The sequence below is a fragment of the Podarcis gaigeae genome, assembly GCF_964106915.1.
Source record: "Podarcis gaigeae genome assembly, chromosome: 14".
NCBI lineage: Eukaryota > Metazoa > Chordata > Lepidosauria > Squamata > Lacertidae > Podarcis > Podarcis gaigeae.
The window spans coordinates 37,374,258-37,395,832 of NC_139690.1; the positions used below are offsets into that span (position 1 = coordinate 37,374,258).

Consider the following 21,575-nt stretch of genomic DNA (forward strand, 5'->3'; position numbering starts at 1 on the left):
TGCTAAATATGTTCTCTTTCGCTGTACAACATGTGCCACTGTAGGAACCTAAGAGCAAAAGCACAAACCTTCAACTGAAAAACTATTGGATGATTTGCTGTGGACTCAACCCTGACCATTGGCTGCCATATTGTTATGAACATCAGAATTGTCATATTGGATCAGAAGACCATCTAACCTAGTTTTCTGTCTCTGTCAGTGGCCAGCCAGATTGTAGTCCCCAGTTACCAGTAAATTCATATATGTAAATAAAGATTTTGGGTAGAATTCAACTTCATACTCTTCCAATCATTCTGTCTGCACAAGCATTGCTGCTTGCCAGACAGAACAACACCCCCCGCCCCGTTCCTTCTCCCCCCCCCCCCAGCATGCTGTTCTGGGGGTTTTCCTGACACACACCCTGAGCCAATTTGGAGGGGTGAAACCCCATTGCACAAGCAGAAATATTTGTGCAGGGCTTCCACTGGCAAATAAACACCTCATCAGCTAACATTTACTCAAAGTAGACTCACTGAAATGTCTTGTCCATCAGTTTCAATGGATCTGCTCTGATCAGAACTAGCATTGGATGCAACCCATAGCCTCTGGTGTGTTAGAAAAACCCTGCTATAGACTGCTTGTTGCAGACCTATACATTCCTTTCCTTTTCTTCCTCTTTAATAAACAGCACCCTCCCTGCCTCCCAGCCTGGGCACACTTTTACTCACTGCCTCGAACCAGAATTCTGTCTTCCTGGGGCACAATTACTTGCTTTATCTTACCTCCCAAGGATCCCTGGGAACTGTTACGCTTGGTTGGAACGACTTGGAAAATCCCCTTTCTGCCAACTGTGTCCCAAGAAGAAGAGCAGGCAGGGGCAGGAACCTGGGTGGGCATGCCCTGGCAGGGCCGTTAGAAAGAGGACAATACAACAATTCATCCCCCCCACCCTCTCCTTCTAACCATTCCCTTCCTAGGCACTGATCTGCTCAGAGCCCTCTTGGAGCTGCCATTCAAAAAAACCCAATGATAATTAAATTCTGTTTCGACCTGCCCTGGCCTCCAAAGACTGTGGCAGTTAGCCAGGGACAAGGTGTTGCTTTCTCTGTGCAATAAAGCCAGGCCCGGCTGCAGCCTTTTAAAATGTCTGAGCAAAGGATCTGCTCATGGTCTTTATGACCTGCTTCTCTGGATGAGGTCAGGTTGCCAGAGGGGAGCATAGCAAGAGTGGGCCAGACATTGGTTTAGTTCTCATTGAGGTAAAACCTTTGTCAGGGCTAGACCACTTCAGGTTGTAGGTATGCATGAATGGTGATGCTCGTGTGTGTGCGCGTGCACACATACCCTGCAACTGTCCTGGGAAAACCGGGACATCCTATTTTTTCACACGAGAGAATGGTGGCACCCCAAAATGCATGTTTTGGGGCACAATGTTCTCATGCAAGAGCACAGCCCTGAAAAAAAGCTGAGAAACCACCAGGGCAAGGGAAACACACTCAGTGGTTTGGGCAAATAATAATAACAATAAATTTTATTTATACCCCGTCCTACCCAGCCAGAGCTGGGCTCAGGGTGGCTAACATCAATAAAATTTCAGTAAAAATATAACAAGAGGGGGAAAATTAAATACAGGTTAAAATGCAATTTAAAATGCAGCCTCATTTTAAAAGTCAAGACCATAAGGAGAGGGAAACTCCAAACCAAAGGCCAGGCGGAACAGCTCTTTCTTGCAGGCCCTGTGGAAAGATGTCAAGTCCTGCAGGGTCCAAGTATCTTGTGGCAGAGCGTTCCACCAAGTTGGGGCCAGTACTGAAAAGGCCCTGCAAAGGTGGTCAGTGGCAGATCATCTGAACTACTAATGCAGACATCACCAACCTTTCAGGGCCCATTTACACACAAGAGAAATTGTTGTGGGTGCAACACACAAACAGCAACTTATTCTACTGGTTACAGTGCAGTCCTTCTTCCAAGCCTAATTTCAGGCCCAATCGAGTTTCCATCTTTTTATTCAGTTCTTGTTGTTTGTGGCTCTAACCTCGTGGACACCAGGGAAAGTCTCCATGGGCACTGCATTGGTGACCCTGTCCCAATGCCTGCAGATTGAGCTGCTGTTAGAGCCACAAACAACAAGAACTGAATAAAAAGATGGAAACTCGATTGGGCCAGGTACAAGCCTGCAATTCTGTCACTGCACCAGGTTAGATTATAGGACTTGAGAGCTCCCAACCCTTCCCCTTGCTTTCATGATCTGACAAGGGTAGACAGGCTGCTCCCTTGGCCTGTGGACTTACATAATGAACAAGAGCAAGATGGAGCTATCACAGAGAAGTTGGAACGAACCAGTGGATTCAAACTGCAGGAAAGGAGATTCCAACTAAACATTAGGAAGAACTTTATGGCGGTAAGAGCTGTTTCGCAGTGGAACAGACTGCATTGGAAGATGATGAATGCTCCTTCATAGGAGGTTTTTAATCAGAGGTTGGATGGCTACCTGTCAGGGATTCTTTAGGTAAGATTTCTGTGTTGCCGGGGTTTGGGCTCCATGAACTTTGGCCTCCCTTCCAATCCCTTCCAATTCTATTATTTTTTCTGAAGATTTATACAATTCTGAAAGACTTTTGGCCCAACAGCTTCTCAAGTTTTCCTCTATCCCATCCCACCCTAAGTAAAATAAATATAAGAATTCAGCCAAGTGTTAGGATCTGATCTGCTGCTGGATCCCATGCAGCAAGGCGGGTCAGGACCACGGATAGCTCCAGGGGAGCAACTTGCTCCAGCAAAGGTTCAGAGCAGACTGAGCCCTCTTAATCCTCTGCCCTCCTCCTTCCGACTGCCTCTCCGAGGCTCCACCCCCCTTGTGGATAACCTCCTTTTCATAAAGGGCCAACCCTCTGGCCTGTACATAGGTACCGTTCCTTTGTTCCATAGCCTCTCACCCGGTGTGCTCCCTGTACCATTTGACCAGTGAGGCATTTGGTTCCTGAGATTCAGGGGGAGGTGCCATGAGGGTTAAGACTCTGGCCCTACAGGCCACAGTGGTACGGGACATTCTTCTCTGTGCTCCTGTCCATCAGCCTCAAGCTCGGTCTCTCAATTTGCAGGGCCTGAGGCCTGGTCTGGCTCCACAGCCTCTGACCCCCAAGCCAGACTCTGGAGTCATGACACAAAGTTGAGTGAGGAACATCTTTTCATTCAGTTGCAGGGAGAAAAGATTGTTTCTTTTGTTGTGCAGATGGTAGTGGCACAAGAGCCTGGCTGGGATGGGTGGGGAGTGGAGTTGGCAACTGAAGGCATACATGATCATGGTTTTCCCCCCTTTTTTCCCTCCTGCTGATCAGGGAAATAAGCATTAAGAAAGGTATGGAACGGCTTCATGTGATGAACCTGGTAGCCAAGAGCAAGAGGTCAAGCCAGGTATTTGCATATACGTTAAGGATGGCAACTTTCCAACTGGCCATGACTCTGAGGACCTAAACAAGTGATAACCTTTGCCCTTGTGTTATGAAAAGCTTTGCCTGTTCCTTTCTGCACAGCAGGCAACCTATAAGGACTCTGCCCCATTTTCATTTTGGTCCTTTGGCAACCCTAACTTGCTTCTGCAGTACCAGTAAGCTGCAATAGGGAAGTTTGCCCTCTCTTTAAGAGGGTGCATCTTAAAACTCAGGCTTTTATCCTTCTAAGTTCTACTTTGACTAGACATGTTGGAATTAATAGGCCTAAATTAGTCATGTCCATTCATTTTCCTCATAGTCTGACTTAACGCAACACACACCAATTTACAGCTGCTTCTGATATTCCTATACAGTATTAGGCTTTAGGAAGAGAAAGGGCGCTCTCTGCTGTTTACTCAGGAAAAAGAAGCTTTTGAACAGGGCAGAGTCTCCAACAATGGAAAATGATATCGAAATGTAGTTTGAATCTGCCAAAAGCTAGGCCAGATATCATTTAGAAGTCTCACCTGGAAATTTTGAGACAACAGGAGTCAGCGATTGGATTCAGTCATCATATAGAAATTACAGGCAAGAAGCACATGAGCCAAAGATTCTATATCCACCCCAACTCCCCAAGGACAGAGACATTCACTGTAAGGGGACAAGTAGCTGATGATATTTCCAAATTGTTGAAGCAAGCAATTGGGTGGTGCCCTGCTCCTTCCAGTCCTCCACTCTTAGCCCATTGCTTCCTTCCTCAGCCACTGCAGACAAACAACATAGAGTGTTATTGCACTCAGGTGATGCTTGTGGGCTTCCCATAGGCATCTGATTGGCCACTGGGAAAGCAGGAGGCCCGACTAGATGGGCCTGCAGCCAGGCTGTTCTTATGACTTCATGATCTACTAACTCAGTTCCTGGTGGGTATTACAACAAAGATTCAATAAATAGACAAAAATGTTGATTTCCCTGCTCCCACTCTGGTGCTCGCAATGGGAACCGAGTATAGTAAAGATTTTATATTGTGATTTTATGTTGTAACTGCCCTGAGACCTGCAGGTATAGGGTGGTATAATAATAATAATAATAATAATAATAATAATAATAATAATAATAATAAACCCAGCATCATGCAAAAACGTACAGTGGCTTAGCACTGCCAACTCTCTTGTTCACACCAATATGCATTACTGCTTCTCAAATATTCAATGATGCAAGAGAGGAGGGGTATTTTTTTAAAAAAAGAAGAAGCTAAAGTGAGAGAATCCAGAGATATATTACGTCCTTCATGGTACAAGTGGTGTGCTCTATGGGTTTCCCTGAAATCCAGTCTCTCTGTTAAGGTCTATCCATTCAGAATAAGTTTACACAGATCCACCCACTGGTTTGCTAGCAGCCAGGAGTGCCCCCAGTTCTCTGGCAAGCGGAACAATTGGTACCGTGCGGATTAGTAGCCCAGAAGTCTAATTTCTACTGCAGTTTCCAAGCAGGTCAGAAGCTGCAATACAGTAGGTAAAGGTAAAGGTAAAGGTACCCCTGCCCGTACGGGCCAGTCTTGCCAGACTCTGGGGTTGTGCGCCCATCTCACTCAAGAGGCCAGGGGCCAGCGCTGTCCGGAGACACTTCCGGGTCACGTGGCCAGCGTGACATCGCTGCTCTGGCGAGCCAGAGCCGCACACGGAAACACCGTTTACCTTCCCGCTGGTAAGCGGTCCCTATTTATCTACTTGCACCCGGAGGTGCTTTCAAACTGCTAGGTTGGCAGGCGCTGGGACCGAGCAGCGGGAGCGCACCCCGCCGCAGGGATTCGAACCGCCGACCTTTCAATCGGCAAGTCCTAGGCGCTGAGGCTTTAACCCACAGCGCCACCTGCGTCCCCAATACAGTAGTATTGCAATACAGTAGTCCCTTCCAAACAGCAGGAGAGACTCATGCTGTTCCTTTCTACACCCCTGTATAAATGAGATAAGATTCTGTCTGTCTCCCATGCCAAAGGATAAAGGGGAACAGTCTGGTGGCAAGCACAAATAATGACTGGCTGGTAAACCAGGCTAGTATCTGCCGACTTCTGATTAAGAAGTTAACCGACATATGCTCCATCGCTTATCCCGCACTGAGGTGAGAGAAATTCAATGACATAAGAAAAGCATGGGAGAATCCTGGCTTGGCAGCAGTACATGTGAAAAAGATCTAGGTGTCTTTGGCCATATCCGTCTGATACATTTAAATTGTATATTGGTGAAAATGACCGAAAAAATGCTTCCTATCATAAGAAACTGCTTGCAGTTGAAGGGTAGTACACAAATTTAATAAAGAAACAAACAAATACATGTAAATATGGGCCCCTGGGAGTGTTTTCCTCTCCTTTTTCTCCTTCAGGACACTTTGGAACTCCCTGCCCAATGAAACCAAGAGGCGCCTTCTTAATTGTTCTCTTTTTGGCACCTGATGAAAACATACTTGCTCAGAGTAGCCGACTCAGATGTTGAGGTGGTTTTAATGTTTTTGCGTGTGTGTGTTTGTGCTTTAAAGCACTGTTGTGATTTTTCTCTTGGTTTATCTTTTTGTAAACGACTTTGAGGTGCTGCTTTCCCCCCCAAAATGATGTATAAATTTTATGAAGTGAAATAAATAAACTAGCCAGAGTGTTTTCCCCTCAAAAAAGAAAAGAAAGAAAGAAACTGCTTGCAAAAATGTGTGTTATTTGACAAAATTTGTCCACAAGGGAAATCTGAAGACTAACACCCTCCCATTCAGAAAGTCTCGCCTTCATTGTCATCACCTGATGGGACCAGAAATACTTATATTCCCCGCCATCCTGGAACACAGGAGCGCTGACTTGGGCCCCAGATTAGGGGCACCCAATGGCAACCGTGATGTAACATGACGTCATGATGTTGTGCCAGGCCCCCTGTAGTTGGTGCCGGTGCTGGAAGAGGTTTCCTTCTCCCATCCTCTCAGTGCAGTAATATATTTCATAGCACCTGTGCTGGGAAAACCAAAGGACATTTCTGCACAATTAGAGTCCGAAGTATCAAAGAACTATAAAGATCCATTCATTGCTAGGGATGGACAAAACTGTTCATTTTTTTGTTTCTCATCTTTCCCAATATCCACATGTTCCAGGTCAGTTTACATATTTTTCAGCCCTCCTGAAAATTAATTTATTTTATTTTATTTTACTTTGGCTGGGAAGGGATAGATCATTTATCCAGTCAGTTTTCCAATTCCTGGCAGTTTCCCATTCGGACACTAATCAGCTTCAGCACCGGACAACCATTCGGTACCTCGGCCCCATTCTCTATGAACCAAGATGGAGTCAGAAGCAGCTGCAATATCTTATAAGAACTGCTTTCCTCCCTGAAACCTTTTTCTCCGTCTCCCTCCAAATACCCTGCAGGTATTTAAGTAGGTTATAAATGTGGGGGGTTTGCCATGGCACTTTCCCAAACATACCCCATAAATTGCAGTCCCATGCCGATCATAAGCCAGGTAATAAGGCCACTTTTTTTTTCGTCCCGCCAAAAGCACAGAGGTGGCAGCAGGGAGGGGGTGAAGGCTTATTAGCGTTAAGGTGAATTTTATGTGCAATGGAAAATGTTTACTCAGCTGAAAGCAAGAAGGGTTTTGAACCCAAGAATGCATGTTAATGAAAACAAGAGCATGCAGAGGAGAAGTGAGTTTTGGCACAAAGTGGCAATTCACTTGCGTGCACAGGTGTAATCACACGGGAGGAGCCCAAAGCCTCCAGGTCAGAGCGCTCACAGTGCCCTCATTTGCTTCACACTTTTGCAAAAACTAATTGCGGGTGCTGCTTCATATGGCAGCAGAATGCCATGGGTAGACATCATTCCTTCATTCTTTTCTGTAACTATAAAAGCTAAAGGTAAAGGGACCCCTGACCATTAGGTCCAGTCGTGACCAACTCCGGGGTTGCAGCGCTCATCTCGCTTTATTGGCCGAGGGAGCTGGCGTACAGCTTCTGGATCATGTGGCCAGCATGACTAAGCCGCTTCTGGCGAACGAGAGCAGCGCACAGAAACGCCGTTTACCTTCCCGCCGGAGCGGTACCTATTTATCTACTTGCACTTTGACGTGCTTTCAAACTGCTAGGTTGGCAGGAGCAGGGACCGAGCAACGGGAGCTCACCCCGTTGCGGGGATTCAAACTGCTGACCATAGGCCATCATTAAATCTGGCAGCGATACAACAGTGGAGCCCAAAGCAACGTACTCAGTGACATAGCTGTTTTGAAGTGCTTGCATGGTCCTAAACAGCTTAGGACTTGGATATGAAGAAGGATATTGACAAGCTGGAAGGTGTGCAAAGGAGGACAACCAAGATGATAAAGGGCCTGGAAATCAAGCCTTATGAGGAGCACTCAGTCTGGTTCAGAGCAGCAGCTGTTGCCTACTCCATCACCTTGGTAATGGAGACGCCAAGGTGGGAGAACCCTGAACAAAAGTGTGCAGGAACCTTTGAAGACTTTTGACGTTGCCCAACCCCCTTAGCCAAAGACCAACCCAAAATCATCATACATACATCATAGGAGGCAGCCTACAGTAGAAATCCTGTCTGCCAGGATACCTGATAATGGTCGCTGGTTGCATTACCTGGGCAACCTGGCCATTATTTTGTTCCTGAATCCAGGTTGAAGGCTCACCCTATTCATACACAAATGCACCCTTAAGACGGGATTTGTAAGGGAAAAGACAATGGGAAGGCTTCCCGTTACTGCAGAGGAATATTTGAAGTCATTGGGAGAGTCAAAATGGCTTCAGGATTGCTCTCCTGTACTGTTTCAGACACATGGTTTATATATTTAGATATGTGTGCATTTATGAATATTTATTCTACATTTGAGACCTTAAAATTCTTATAACAATCCCCCGTTTGGAGCTATAATTTTATCTAAAATTGTTGCGCCACCAAACAACCTGATGTCCGCCCTTCCCAGATGTTGTAACTGGAGGTGTTTATGTAACCCCGAAGAGACTTGCACGTCAGGCCTCTTAAGGCTATTTGCAAGTGTAGCAGTGCACATAGCTGGACATAGGATTCTGTATCAAATAAAATAACACATCTTATTTTGTTCTATAGTTAAATTACTTCTGGCATTCTAACACTTTGGGAGAAGCCTTCTCTCCCATTTCCCATTAAAAACGAGGGTCTATGCTTTACATAGACTATGCTTTACTTTCAGCAGTATTTAAAATGAAATATGTAGTTGTTTTGATTCTGCTTTTTTGTGCTCTCAGGTGTCAAAGTTAGCCTCCTGGCCCAGCTCCTCCAGTATGCCACAGCAACATCCCCCAGTAGGATTCCCTGGTTGGGCTTTCATTGTCCATAAGCAATATCCCATGTAGCTAGGTGGCAACACGCCCTGGAAAGAAATGGTCCATCTTGCCCATCTTTGGGGTTTTACTTTGGGGTCTTGTGCTCAAGGGGTGAGTTGCTCTTCTTAGAGGTTCACCTATCCTGTCTGAAGGGAAAGATTTGTTTCCTGTGAAAATCTCTGTAAGGGTCTGCTTCCTTTGGGCTTTGCAAGGGAATAGGAAAGCAGATCTCTGTAAACGTCCAACAAAGCAGCTTGGCTTGGCATACACGAGAAATGTCTGTGCATGGAAGGAAAATGTGTATATTGGCAAATGCATAGCCAAGGACTAGAAATTAGCAAAGATTAGCATTAAAAATGGCTTTCCCAAGGCTTGAAAACTCCTCCGTGGATAAAAAGGAATTTCCTGTTCACAGGCCAAGGGATTTGGGAAAACCTGGAATTTTATTTTTTAAAGGGAAAAATCAGCTACTCCTAACTGTACCCATTTCATACCTATCTGAAAAATATCATTCCCCAATGGCTGAAATGTTCTGATAGCTCAAGCTCCGATTACATATTGCTTTGGTGGTGTCTTTGGCATGTAGTAGTAACATGCTGACTGGGGAGTTCTGAAACATTATTATTTACGATTAAAATTGTGTTTATTTATTTTAAGCCTTTTAAAAGAGGAGTGTTGCCTGATTAAGAAATCTTACACTGAAGCCTAATGCATATTTATCTGGGAGCAAAGCCCATTGAACTCAAGGGGGCTTTGTTATGCATAGATATTTATAGGAGTACACTATGCTTTTATTAATTGTATGAGTTTAGTCAAATTAAAACAGGACTGTAGCAAAATGAATACTAACTTTGGAGGGTGGGGCACAAGGTGTGCAAAATTCACCCATGCTTCTCCCAGCTCCTTCATGTTGCCAACTGCTGTATTTAAAGCCTCAGCATGTCCCAGAATAATGCTGCAGCACAACGTAGGTTCCCCCCCCCCATGCACACACACAAGGTGTTATGTACTGAGTTGAATAGGATCCAAAATGCAGCAGTCTGACTGGTGCTAGAACAATAGGATTCAGAATGCAACAGTCTGATTGCTCCTACAACAATGCAGCAGTATGATTGGTCCGCAGGAGCCACCCAGTCCAGCTCCAGGTGGAAGTGAATCTGCAACCTGATTGGGCTACAGGAGAATCCCATAATTAGCCAATCACGTGCGGCCCATTGTGTAAATAATGTCTATAAAGCAGATATTTGGGGAAACATTCATTCCTCCTCACCACTACGAGCTGAATAAAGAGCATGAAATCCACTCTTGACTCCGAGTATATTTCACAAGGGATATTCTGGGAAGTGGGGAAATGGCATTCCCCACTGTTGGCTGCTTTAAAATGCTAGTGGGTATGTCACCCAGCCCCTGAGTCCCTTGCAAAGCTAAGCTGTTTTGCGACATAGCTTTGTTCTAGAGCAGCCTTTGCCAACCTGTTACCCTTCAGATGTTTTGGACTCCCGTCAGCCTCAAACCAACACAGCCATGGTAGATACTAGGACAGCAAAGCAACTGGCAGCTTCTGCTAGCAAACAAGATCCCTTGGTAAATGGGGGGAAATTGCAAAGCCAGTGTGTTTGCTGGACCATGCATCCTGATGCAAGGCTTCTTATAGAGACATGGAAAACCCAGCGCTGGAATGACTGCTTACAGGCCACCCAAAAAAGAATAAAGAGAGGACAAATGGGCTGCAGATTTGCATATTATTTGCATATGATAATTTGTATGAATGAAAATTTACAAGGCATTAATATAACTTAAATAGAAATATATCTCAATAAAATAGGGGCTTTTTGTGGCAAGGTAACCCATATGTCTGGAACGTGGGTGGCGCTGTGGTCTAAACCACTGAGCCTCTTGGGCTTGCTGATCAAAAGGTCGGCGGTTCGAATCCCCGCTACAGGGTGAGCTCCCATTGCTGCCCCAGTTCCTGCCCCGGTTCCAGTTCCTGCCAACCTAGAAGTTTGAAAGCACGCCAGTGCAAGTAGATAAATAGGTACCGCTCCAGCAGGAAGGTAAACTGCATTTCCATGCACTGCTCTGGTGTCAGTGTTCCGTTGCACCAGAAGCGGCTTAGTCATGCTGGCCATATGACCCAGAGCCAACAAACACTGGCTCCCTCAGCCTGTAAAGCAAAATAAGCACCGCAACCCCAGAGTCATTTGCGACTGGACTTAACTGTCAGGGGTCCCTTTACCTTTACCTTAACCCATATGAAGGCTCAGTTTGCTCTCCAGATACTGTGATGTGCATCTTAAAGGCCCTTCCTGCTTTCCCTTCTTTGGGTTCTTTATCCTCAAACCAGATTTGGCCAAGAAATCCCTTTATATAGAGGGCCCTGGCAAACAGGAGTTGCCCTCTATAGGGCAGGTCACTTGGCAATAGGGATGGAGAAGAAATTTGATTCCACTCATCGTTAAAGGCAAGCCTACCTAATTCACACTTTTGGAAACAACCAAAACACAGCCACCCTGTAAAATGTACAGTTCTCCAGCCAAATCATGTGTACAAAATGCATATATTAAAGTGTGCATATAAAGGCATATATTTGCAAAAATAATAAAAAATGGATTGTATTGGGGAAATTGCTTTGCAAAAATGTGTATATTAGACAAAATTACATTTAAAAACTTGTATAGAATATGTATAGGAGGAGAAATTCACTAAAAATTGCTGGTGAATTTTCTTGGGAACTTAAAAAAATATATACTGCAAAAGAATGGGGAAATGTGGAGAACTGAGTTAAAGACTGGAAAAATGAGAAACTGAAATTGACAAATTTCCCCACCCCTCCTTAGTCACCTTTGCCCTGCCTTGAACAACAGATTGTGAAAGAAATTGCTGATCAGGACACAACCCCATGGTGGTTTGCAGGTGTGGACGTAAGCTAAGCCTTTGCGTGTCTGAAGAGGAAGGATTGTGGTCTGTGGGCCAGAGAAATACAACCCACTTGAACATAGTTCAGTGCAGGCATTTACACCCACACAGAAACAGTTGGCAGGATAACAAATATTTGAGAAGTCCAGTCGAAATATCTCAATTCATGGAGGTGTGTTGCACCACATTCTCTGCGCAAGGCAGGGACTTTCAGCCACCTGCCAACTGAGAAAAGTGGAACATTAAGCCCCTATGGTCAGGTGGGCAGAATTCTGCCATGACCTCAATCCATTAAGAGCGCAGGTTTGCTTTCCAAATCTCAAGGGACTTCTTACTCGGAGCAAACTGTGGAATATGTGCACCGGGGAAAAAGAACCTTGATTTAGGAGAGGTCGCTGTTCATACACCTGATAAAAATCAAAACACAGGATTGACTTTCCTCTCGGCTCGCTTCGCTTTTTTGGCACACTTCGCCTTCAGCTGGCAGAGCGGGCGAAAATCCATTCTCCTTTGGGTCATTAAACAAGCCATTTCCCCTCGAAAGGGAAGGGGGGGGCACTCTGTACGTCTGCGGCCCTGCTGGCCCAACCAAGGCCTGCTCTCCCTCTCTCCTCCTCCCCCCGCCCACCTTGCCCATCTCCAAGGCTTTCTGGGACATCAGGCACATGGATTGGAGGTCTGCATTAGTATGAAAGCAGCGCACACATCTGGAAGTCCCTTCGGTTAATTGGGCAATTATTCATACCACACTTTCTGGAAGGAGCCTTGTTAAAGGCTGGCCAAGAGCAACAATGGAGTGTGGGCTATGCCCCACCCCTCTCAGCAATTGTATAGCGAGAGCTGGAGGGGGTGGGTCAAGAAGAAGAGAGAAGAGGACGTTGGGCAGCAGCAAGGATGGAGGAGGAATTTATTACTGTATTCAATCCACAGGACACACTAGCATTTGGAAATCCTTTTTCATTCCAGCCTGTAACTAAAAGTCTAGATGGTGATGATGATGAGCTGTAGCTCAGTGGTCTGCTTTAGGCACAAAAGTTTTCGGTTGCAGTCCCCAGCATCTCCAGGCCATGCTGCGAAAATCTGAAACGCTATAGAGCTGTTGTTGCATAGCAACATAGCAAATGTTAAGCTTGATGGCCAGTGGTCTAACTTGGTATAAGGCAGTTTCCTATAGTGATTGTGCCTGTAATGTATTGGTGTGAAGCTGAGGGCCAGGGTCCAGATGTGACTGCCTAGGCCAAGCTGTCCAGCCCTGCTCAGCTCTCCTTGGGTCACACCCCTCACTGCCCCAAATGTTTTTGCCTGGCTGGAATGATGAAGATAATAATCTTCCGCTTGATATTGTGAAGTGTACAGTGGTACCTCTGGTTAAGAACTTAATTCGTTCTGGAGGTCCATTCTTAACCTGAAACTGTTCTTAACCTGAGGTACCACTTTAGCTATTGGGGCCTCCAGCTGCCACCACGCCGCCACCATGCAATTTCTCTTCTCATCCTGAAGCAAAGTTCTTAACCCAAGGTATTACAGTGGTACCTCTGGTTACATACGCTTCAGGTTACATACGCTTCAGGTTTCAGACTCTGCTAACCCAGAAATAGTACCTCAGGTTAAGAACTTTGCTTCAGGATGAGAACAGAAATCATGCTCCGGCGGCAGCGGCAGCAGGAGGCCCCATTAGCTAAAGTGGTGCTTCAGGTTAAGAACGGACCTCCAGAACGAATTAAGTACTTAACCCAAGGTACCACTGTATTTCTGGATTAGCAGAGTCTGTAACCTGAAGCGTCTGTAACCTAAGATACCACTGTATTGTGAAGTGTGTCTTTGAGGGTGAAGCAGTGACTGTGGTGGCTGTAGAGCTCAATACGGGAGAGACATGTTTTGTTGCAGTTCGGGCAGATGAAGGCATCTGGTTTTGCTGCTGCAGATGCACCATGGCGTTTCTTCCCTCTGTGTTCCTTCCAGCGATCATTCCTCCCCTGGTCACTGCTATGGATATAAGACCTGACTGTCTGTCTCCAGCACTGCGGTTGTCTGGAAGGAGTTTCCACACAGCAGAGTTGACGTTGCCAGGCTTCATGTCACATTCGCATGAACACAGAGTTGGTCTGCCAATGGGCCTGGTGCCTGAAGCCAACTCCCCATAGAGCATGTCCTTGAGGATCCTGCTATCTTCCATTCTGTGGGCATGAACCAGTCTCTGGTCTTTTCCGATGCATCACTGATGTTACCACTGCTGAGGTTTTCAGGCTTTCTATAGCAAGAAACAATAGCAATGAACAGCTACCCTATTTCCACATACCCATGTCAACTTCCCAGAGACGGCAATGTGCTTACAGGAAAATGTCAGAAAGGAGGAGGTGTGCTAGGATCTAAACCGGGTCCCTGCCCCTTTAAGATCTTATTTAAGAACTTCCTTTCCTTAAAGAAGAGACAGACTCTAGGAGGGGTAAATTGGCCCTGGGTGCTTAAAAACCTTCAAAGTCCACTTCGTTGCAGCAGCTTGTTAACTTGGATCTGTAATTAACTTTGATCATGTGTACTACATACCCATCATTTTAATAACCACTTCATTGTGGCAGGTGGCTCAGTTTTGTTTTCTCCTTATAGGCTAATGCTATTTTAAACACTACAGTATTAAGATATGTATGTCATCGTTCTCCAGGCACTAGTAGGTAGTTCCTTCTTATCTCCACAAGGGGTCTCACATTCTCAGTGTTTGTCTGACCTCAAATCACTGAGGCTACAATCCTCACCTGGAAATATGTCCTTCTACCTGCACTACAAACTGCGGGAGGCAGTGGAAGACAGGAGTGCCTGGCGTGCTCTGGTCCATGGGGTCACGAAGAGTCGGACACGACTAAACAACGACAACAACCTGCACTACACATTTAAAGCAGTATCATATGACTTTAAACAGCCATGGTCTCCACTAAAGAATCCTGGGAACTGTAGTTTGTTCAGATTGCTGAGAGTTGTTATGAAAACCCAACCCAGAGCTACGGTTCAGGAGTCCCCTGCGAGCAGGACGGATTGTAAAACCACTCTGAAAATTCTAGTTCTGTAAGGGGAATGAGTGCCTCCTTACAACTCTCAGCACCCTGAACAAGCTACAGCTCCCAGGATTCTTTGGGGGAAGCCATGACTATTTAAAGTGGTATGGTGCTGCTTTAAATGGATTGTGTAGATAGGCTCCCAGTCCATTCTTAGGATTGTATTGTGAAAGTTGTTATGTACAGTCATACCTCGGGTTACAGGTGCTTCAGGTTGCGTTTTTTCGGGTTACAGACCCGCCAAAACCTGGAAGTACTGGAATGGGTTACTTCCGGGTTTCGGGGGTGGTGGATGTGCAGAAGCACTAAATCGCACTTTGCGCATGCGCAGAAGCTCCGAATCGCAACCCATGCGTGCGCAAACGTGCCACTGCGGGTTGCAAACGTGCATCCCACACAGATCATGTTCGCAACCTGAGTGTCCACTGTATACCACATTTAAATGAGAAGCCATTTTTGAAAGCTTTCTACTAGCTTAGTGTTTAAAATACTGTACAACTATCCATAGTCATTGGAAAGTACTCTGGAATGCAGCAGGAATGAAACATCCTCAGCACAGCATCAGCGGTGCAGCGTGGGTTGCCAGTGCCCGGGGGCAGGCAAACTGCCAACACTGTTGGAGCCCGCCCCACCCACCCACTAGAGCCAAGTGGGGCTGCACTGTGCTGTGCTGTGCTGCCTGTCCGCCCATGCAGGGTGAAGCCCAGCCGACTGACACAGTTCTTGGTGGGCAAATCCCCCCGACTGCCCACAGTCTAAGATGGGCAATGGGACAAACTACAAAGGGACGGGAAAGAAAAACAAGGCAATAGTTTAATTTGTGTAATGATCACATTTTGGGGTTAAGGGTTGACATGCAGCCATTTCCACCTGGTTGTGTCTGAGGGGGAAGACATTCAGCAACGGACCAACTGCCATTTTGGCTCCTCTGCAGCCATTCCAGCTGGTTATGATAGTCATATTTAAATTTAAGAATGAGGAGTATGAGTGATTACTGTCACTAGAGCCTAAAATATTACTTTTGGACTAAAACATAATTTTACATGATATAGAAGTAGTGGCAAATTTCACTGCTGGTAAAATGGGTATGTGTAGGATAAAGTACGCCATCTGTTTCAGACTGGATTGACAAAATGATGTTTACCTTTGCATATTATAGAAGGCCATGTAATGAGCAACCAATTACATGTTTAGAAATATGGACTTCACTGTTACTTGTGGTGTTTTGGAATCATAAATTTCAAGATACTGTATATGCCTTCACATATCTTTTTTTGCAATAATATATAGTTGTTTTCCACATGTCAACATGTATAATCAAGTGGGTTTTGTTTTTTTTTAATTAAGATACATCGCCTTTTAGGTATAGGCCCTATAAGGAGACATAAAAACTAAAGAAGATGCAACTAAGATACATCTGAGGAGATAAAAACAACAGACTAAACACAGCTAACTCTGTAAGGATATTTTCAATGTCTTCACCGCGCCCTCAGAGCAACAGCTGTGAGCTATGGAGCTCCTTAAAAATGTATAAGCCACGCCCCCCCGGCCGTCGCCGTGCACGAGGAAAGGGAAAAGGCGGGGGAAAGGAAAATACAGACAGAATAACGCCACAGGCTGCGAGCGCGCGATGCAGGAGCGGAGCGTGCACGCACGCACGCCCCGGGAGCACGCGCCAAGGTTTCTCCTCCTGCGCCGAAAAGTCTCGTGCGCGGCCGTAAGCTCCGAGACGACCTTACTACGCATGCGCCTCGAGCCGCTATTTATAATCCGCTCCGTTCGTGGCCGCCTCAAGGGCTCCCGGAGGAGGTGTGTACATGGATGAACTGTGAGGTTGGTGAGTAGAGAAAACGCGGGGGGGGGGGCCGAGCGAGCGAGAGGAAGGAGAGCGAGATAGAATGGTATAAAAGTGCGCCTGCGCGGGCTGGGTCTTACGAGCTGGTACCTGAAGTGGGGCCAGAGGTAAGAGGGGCCGGACGCGGAGGGAGGGCGCGAGGGCGCACTCAGCCTGCGGGGGGCGCCTCCGACCCACACCTCTTGCCGGGAGAGGGGGCTGGGAGCAAAGGCAAGGTGGAGACGGCCGTTTTAGCGTTGGGGGGGGGGCGAGGTATTTTTGTGGAGAGCAGCTACTGTGGGAGAAATACAGGAATACCCTGGAAGGGCGGGCTGAGCGGGGTGTCTCCTCACTTGCAGGGTTTCATTTCAGCCGAAGTCCTCTTCTGTTTTTCATCCTCTTCCCAGTTTCCAGAGATGATGGATTTGTGGAGTGTGTGGGAGAGTTTACACAAAAGGGGGCAGTGTCCTTGAGCATGAACAGAGTGCCTCCGCCAAGGAGCCCGCTGTGCGTCTACGTTTTGGGGTCTATGTGTGTGGCGTGCAGTGAATACGGTGTCAAGGTAGAATTCGGGAGTTCCTGGTCTGATTGACCCCACTCAGCCCCATAGCATACTAGGTGACATTGGGGTCAGTGACAGATTCTCAGCCTTAACCTGCTGCACGGGGTGGTTGTTAGGATAAAAGGGGTGTGGAGAGAGAACAGTGTGTGTTGCTTTGAACTCCGTGGAGGAATAAGGTGGGTTATTAAGGGCAAGTGATATTTTTTTAAATATGGAAAAGCTCCCCAAATGATGTGAATCCCAGCAGCTTTTCTTCTAGACATTGGGTCGCTTGTAATTGTGTGGAAGAAAGACCCTTAAAGCAGAAGTATTCGTCCCTTTCACACTCCAGACCCACCATCTTAGCCCCAACTTGCAGCACTGGATAAGACTGGTATTGTTATCCTTGAGTTGGAAGTGACTCTGGGGATCATCTAGTCCAACCCCTTGCAATGCTGGAATCTCAAGTACATGGCCATCCAAGCTCTGCTTAAAAACCTCCAAGGAAGGAGAGTCCATCACCTCTCATAGGAGTTTGTTTCACTGTTGAACAGCTCTTACTGTTAGAAAGCTCTTCCTGATGTTGTAATGCCCTGTTTTCTGTTGTTTTCATCTATAATAACCTCCTTTCTCCTTAACCTCCACATTTCTGCTGCGCCCCTTTGCCTTCTCTTTTAAAAATGAAATGAAATCCAAAGACACAAGAAAAGTGGTTCAACTGGGGCACCTGCTTGAGATTGGGCTACAACCCCGTGTTGCATCCTAGCCCATTATATGAAGGCCAGGGTATGTAGAAATCTGATAATGATGAGATAATTTTAAAAAGCCATTGGAACAAAGTTATGTACAAGTATTGGGTGATGTTCAACTAAGTGCCACTGAAATTAATAAACATTACTAAGTTAAGGCCTTGAATTTCAGTGGGTCTGTTCTGAGTAAAACTCAACTGAATGCCACCCATAGGCGATTGAGGGCTGAATTAGAGGCCCAGCTTGCATTCCTACAGATGGAAAAACAAAATCTTGATTCCTGAAGATTGACATGGGACATCTAAAACACTGAATTTTCAGGCAAATGCAAAAAAGAGGTTCTGCAGCATGAGGGGAAGGGTGTCCTCCTGGAAATAAGCTCCACTGATACGGTGGGACTCCCCAAATACATAACTATATAGAGTATCTGTTTACACAACTCCACCCACATAATTGGCATCCTTGCTATATCCTCTACCTTCTCTTTTGACTAGCCGTGTATTTTCCCGAGTGGAGCGCTGAAATTTCTACCCACCCTCTGGCTGTAAAATATGGTTAGTGACATTAGGGGTGTAATGGTACTTATCTGCTGTGGGGGGGGGGTGTTGCTAGTTTGGGAAATATGTAACCGGAATCAGATGCTGAGGCTCTAAAGCAGGCATCCCCAAACTCGGCCCTCCAGATGTTTGGGGACTACAGTTCCCATCATCCCTGACCACTGGTCCTGTTAGCTAGGAATGAAGGGAGTTGTAGTCCCAAAACATCTGGAGGGGCAAGCCTGACCTAAAGTGAAGCAGTTGCTACCTCTAGAATGGATGTTGATACTGCAAGCAGCCTGAATTGTTCGTAGTTACAGAGTGGTTGTTGTATAAACACAATAAACTAGGTTTAAAGGCATGTTTAAGTGCCTGTTTATGTTTTTCTTAATCATGTGATGCATGAATCTCATGCACTAAACTGTTCAACTTGAAATTGCCAATATCCTATAGGTTAAATAAACAAAAAAACTTGCCCTAATACTCTTTGCACTGTGGATTATATTTAAAAAAGCCTGTATCTCTCAGGCCTAAGATTTTGAAATGACATAAGATGTTTGCTGTATCGCTTCAGAATGCATGTTCCCCTGAAAATGTTTTCCGAAACATTCATGAATTTGTAATTAATTAGACTGATTCCAACCATGAGTTATCAATTAGGCCATTTTTTTCTCATGACTTCTGAATCTGCCTATATCTGTAGGGTGGGAGAAAGGATTTTTTTCATCCCTGAATTTAATTGGTAATTGAGCAATCTTAGCCGCATTCACACTTCCCTCTCTTCGAGCAGTTACTGCAGTAATAGTAACTTCTATTTCCACATGCGTGCTATAGTTTTATCTGGTTTTCTTTTCCCACACTGGGAACCTGTGGGGTTTTTTTTACAGCAAATAGAGATGTATTGATGGTTTTTTTAAGATCTTACATCATATTTCATAAGATCACAAGTTTTGAATCGTGAAACACTTGGCAGCCTTATTGTTGGCGCTGCTGGGCTCTTGGAACTGATGCTGATAACTAAAGTGAGGGGGAAACCCACCTTCTAAACAACCCTAGAAAAAAAACTGACTATGACTGTGATTGTGATTTTGAAAACCTGCACCACACAGTCATTTACATATCTAAGCAAACTGTATTTCATTTCAGTGAGAACATGCTTGAATTAGCTTCTGCCCATTTTGTAAAGGGTAGCCTTACATGGCAGCTGAACATAATGTATGTATAAAAGGTAAAGGTACCCCTGCCCGTTCGGGCCAGTCTTGCCAGACTCTAGGGTTGTGCGCTCATCTCACTCTATAGGCCGGGAGTCAGCGCTGTCCGCAGACACTTCCGGGTCACGTGGCCAGCGTGACAAGCTGCATCTGGCGAGCCAGCGCAGCACACGGAACGCCGTTTACCTTCCCGCTGGTAAGCAGTCCCTATTTATCTACTTGCACCCGGAGGTGCTTTCGAACTGCTAGGTTGGCAGGCGCTGGGACCGAACGACGGGAGCGCACCCCGCCGCGGGGATTCAAACCGCCGACCATGCGATCGGCAAGTCCTAGGCGCTGAGGTTTTACCCTCAGTGCCACCCGCGTTCCAATGTATGTATAGTAAGCTCCAAATCATCACTTTTTTAAAAGGGTGTTTTTTGTGTTTGTTTTTTTTGGTATGGTAAAAATCAGTGTGTTTGTGCACAACCTAAATAAACTGGACATTCTTTTTACTGCACACGCAGGACCTAATCACAGTACAGTGGTACCTCGGGTTACAGACGCTTCAGGTTACAGACTCCGCTAACCCAGAAATAGTACCTCGGGTTAAGAACTTTGCTTCAGGATGAGAACAGAAATCGTGCTCCGGCAGCAAGCAGCCCCATTAGCTAAAGTGGTGCTTCAGGTTAAGAACAGTTTCAAGTTAAGAACGGACCTCCAGAACGAATTAAGTTCTTAACCCAAGGTACCACTGTATCTCTTTTTAAAAGTCACAGAAGCAAGAAGGAGGTTGCAATGTTTACTAACCCCAAGTGATACCTGAACTTGTGGATGTGGGCTGGCCCAGTATGGTGGGTGACTATTGACTTATCAGCAACTGACCACTTTTAACATTTACCGGTATATTTTTATAAGCTGGAGGTACAGCTAAGAAAGCAGAATCGTTTTAAAACATATTAGGCTGGAGGGGACTGGCAACTCTTATGGGGAAATAGAGGATAGAATTAGAAGGGAATCTGGGAGGCAAAAAGGAACCTGTAAAAAATCATTTTCAGGACATGAGGGACAAGGAGTGGTAATAGCTTTGGTTATGACAGAAGACAATAAATATGTCCTTGTTACTAAGCAGAATTTCCTCATCCGTTTTCAAATTGCTTTGATCATATAATTTCATCCGATTGAGGAAAATATGCTTGATGCTAACTGCCAAGCATGTTTTCTTTTTTAAGGCTTGCACAAAACTACATATTTTTGTAGGCATTGCTGTGAGCAGGCCTGCTATATATTATTCTGTAGTGTTATTTTGGGGACATTTCTGCATGCATTGTCTCTTACTACTTAACATTTGTGCAGAAGCCCACAAAAATAATAGTAAAAGCATACTACCAACATCCAATTCCCAGTAGTCTTCCCCTTCATACAGCCCTCTTATTTCTGTTCTTTTGGGGATTTTAAGAACAAATTCAGACAGATTGCACCTTTACATTTAGACTAATGTTTCTATGTTATCAGAGGCACTTATTTCTTGCATCCTTTTCCACATCTCTATATTTTCCTTTTTGCTGTTGTTGAATTCTTGGCTCTTGTCCTAGTCTTTCCACCTGTTTGTTCTTACTGGTACAGGAAAAACAGTCTACCAAGCAGATTTTTTGTGGGTGGTCGGTTGCAGTCTCTGAGAAACTCAGTTTACAAGCAGCAAATGAGGTTTTTCTTCAAATTAACTGTTTATGAAAGAAGCAGATCAATCTTTCATGCAACTCTACAACCTACTCCAGACACTGGTGAACCCAATGCCAGGTGTAAGGAAGCCAAGTATTTTTTCCACCTCAACCGTATATCTGATTGAAGTGACTTATTTTTCTAAGTGCCCATCATTGTAAGCAGTGCTGTATGAATAGAGATAGACTTGCCTACTGCAGAGACTGGGGCGCACAGAGATTCTGCAATATTTTTCACACAGAAAAATGTTGACTCCCCGCATTCAGTCCCATTTGAAGGTCTAAAAGGCTAC

General features: G+C 45.5%; 1 protein-coding gene across 11 annotated transcripts in view; it reads left to right on the plus strand.

Annotated features, from left to right (window-relative positions):
• Nucleotides 1-16,357: 16,357 nt before the first annotated feature.
• The window catches only part of TBC1D24 (TBC1 domain family member 24), a 29,782-nt gene continuing 24,564 nt past the window's right edge, over nt 16,358-21,575 (plus strand). Inside the window, exon 1 of one of the 11 annotated variants that reach the window (XM_083711118.1) lies at nt 16,358-16,548. The gene's annotated coding sequence lies outside the window, so the exon portion shown is untranslated. Of the gene's footprint in view, nt 16,674-21,575 lie in introns of all 11 variants that reach the window. The other 10 variants (XM_083711121.1, XM_083711113.1, XM_083711117.1 and 7 more) reach the window with 10 other exon arrangements.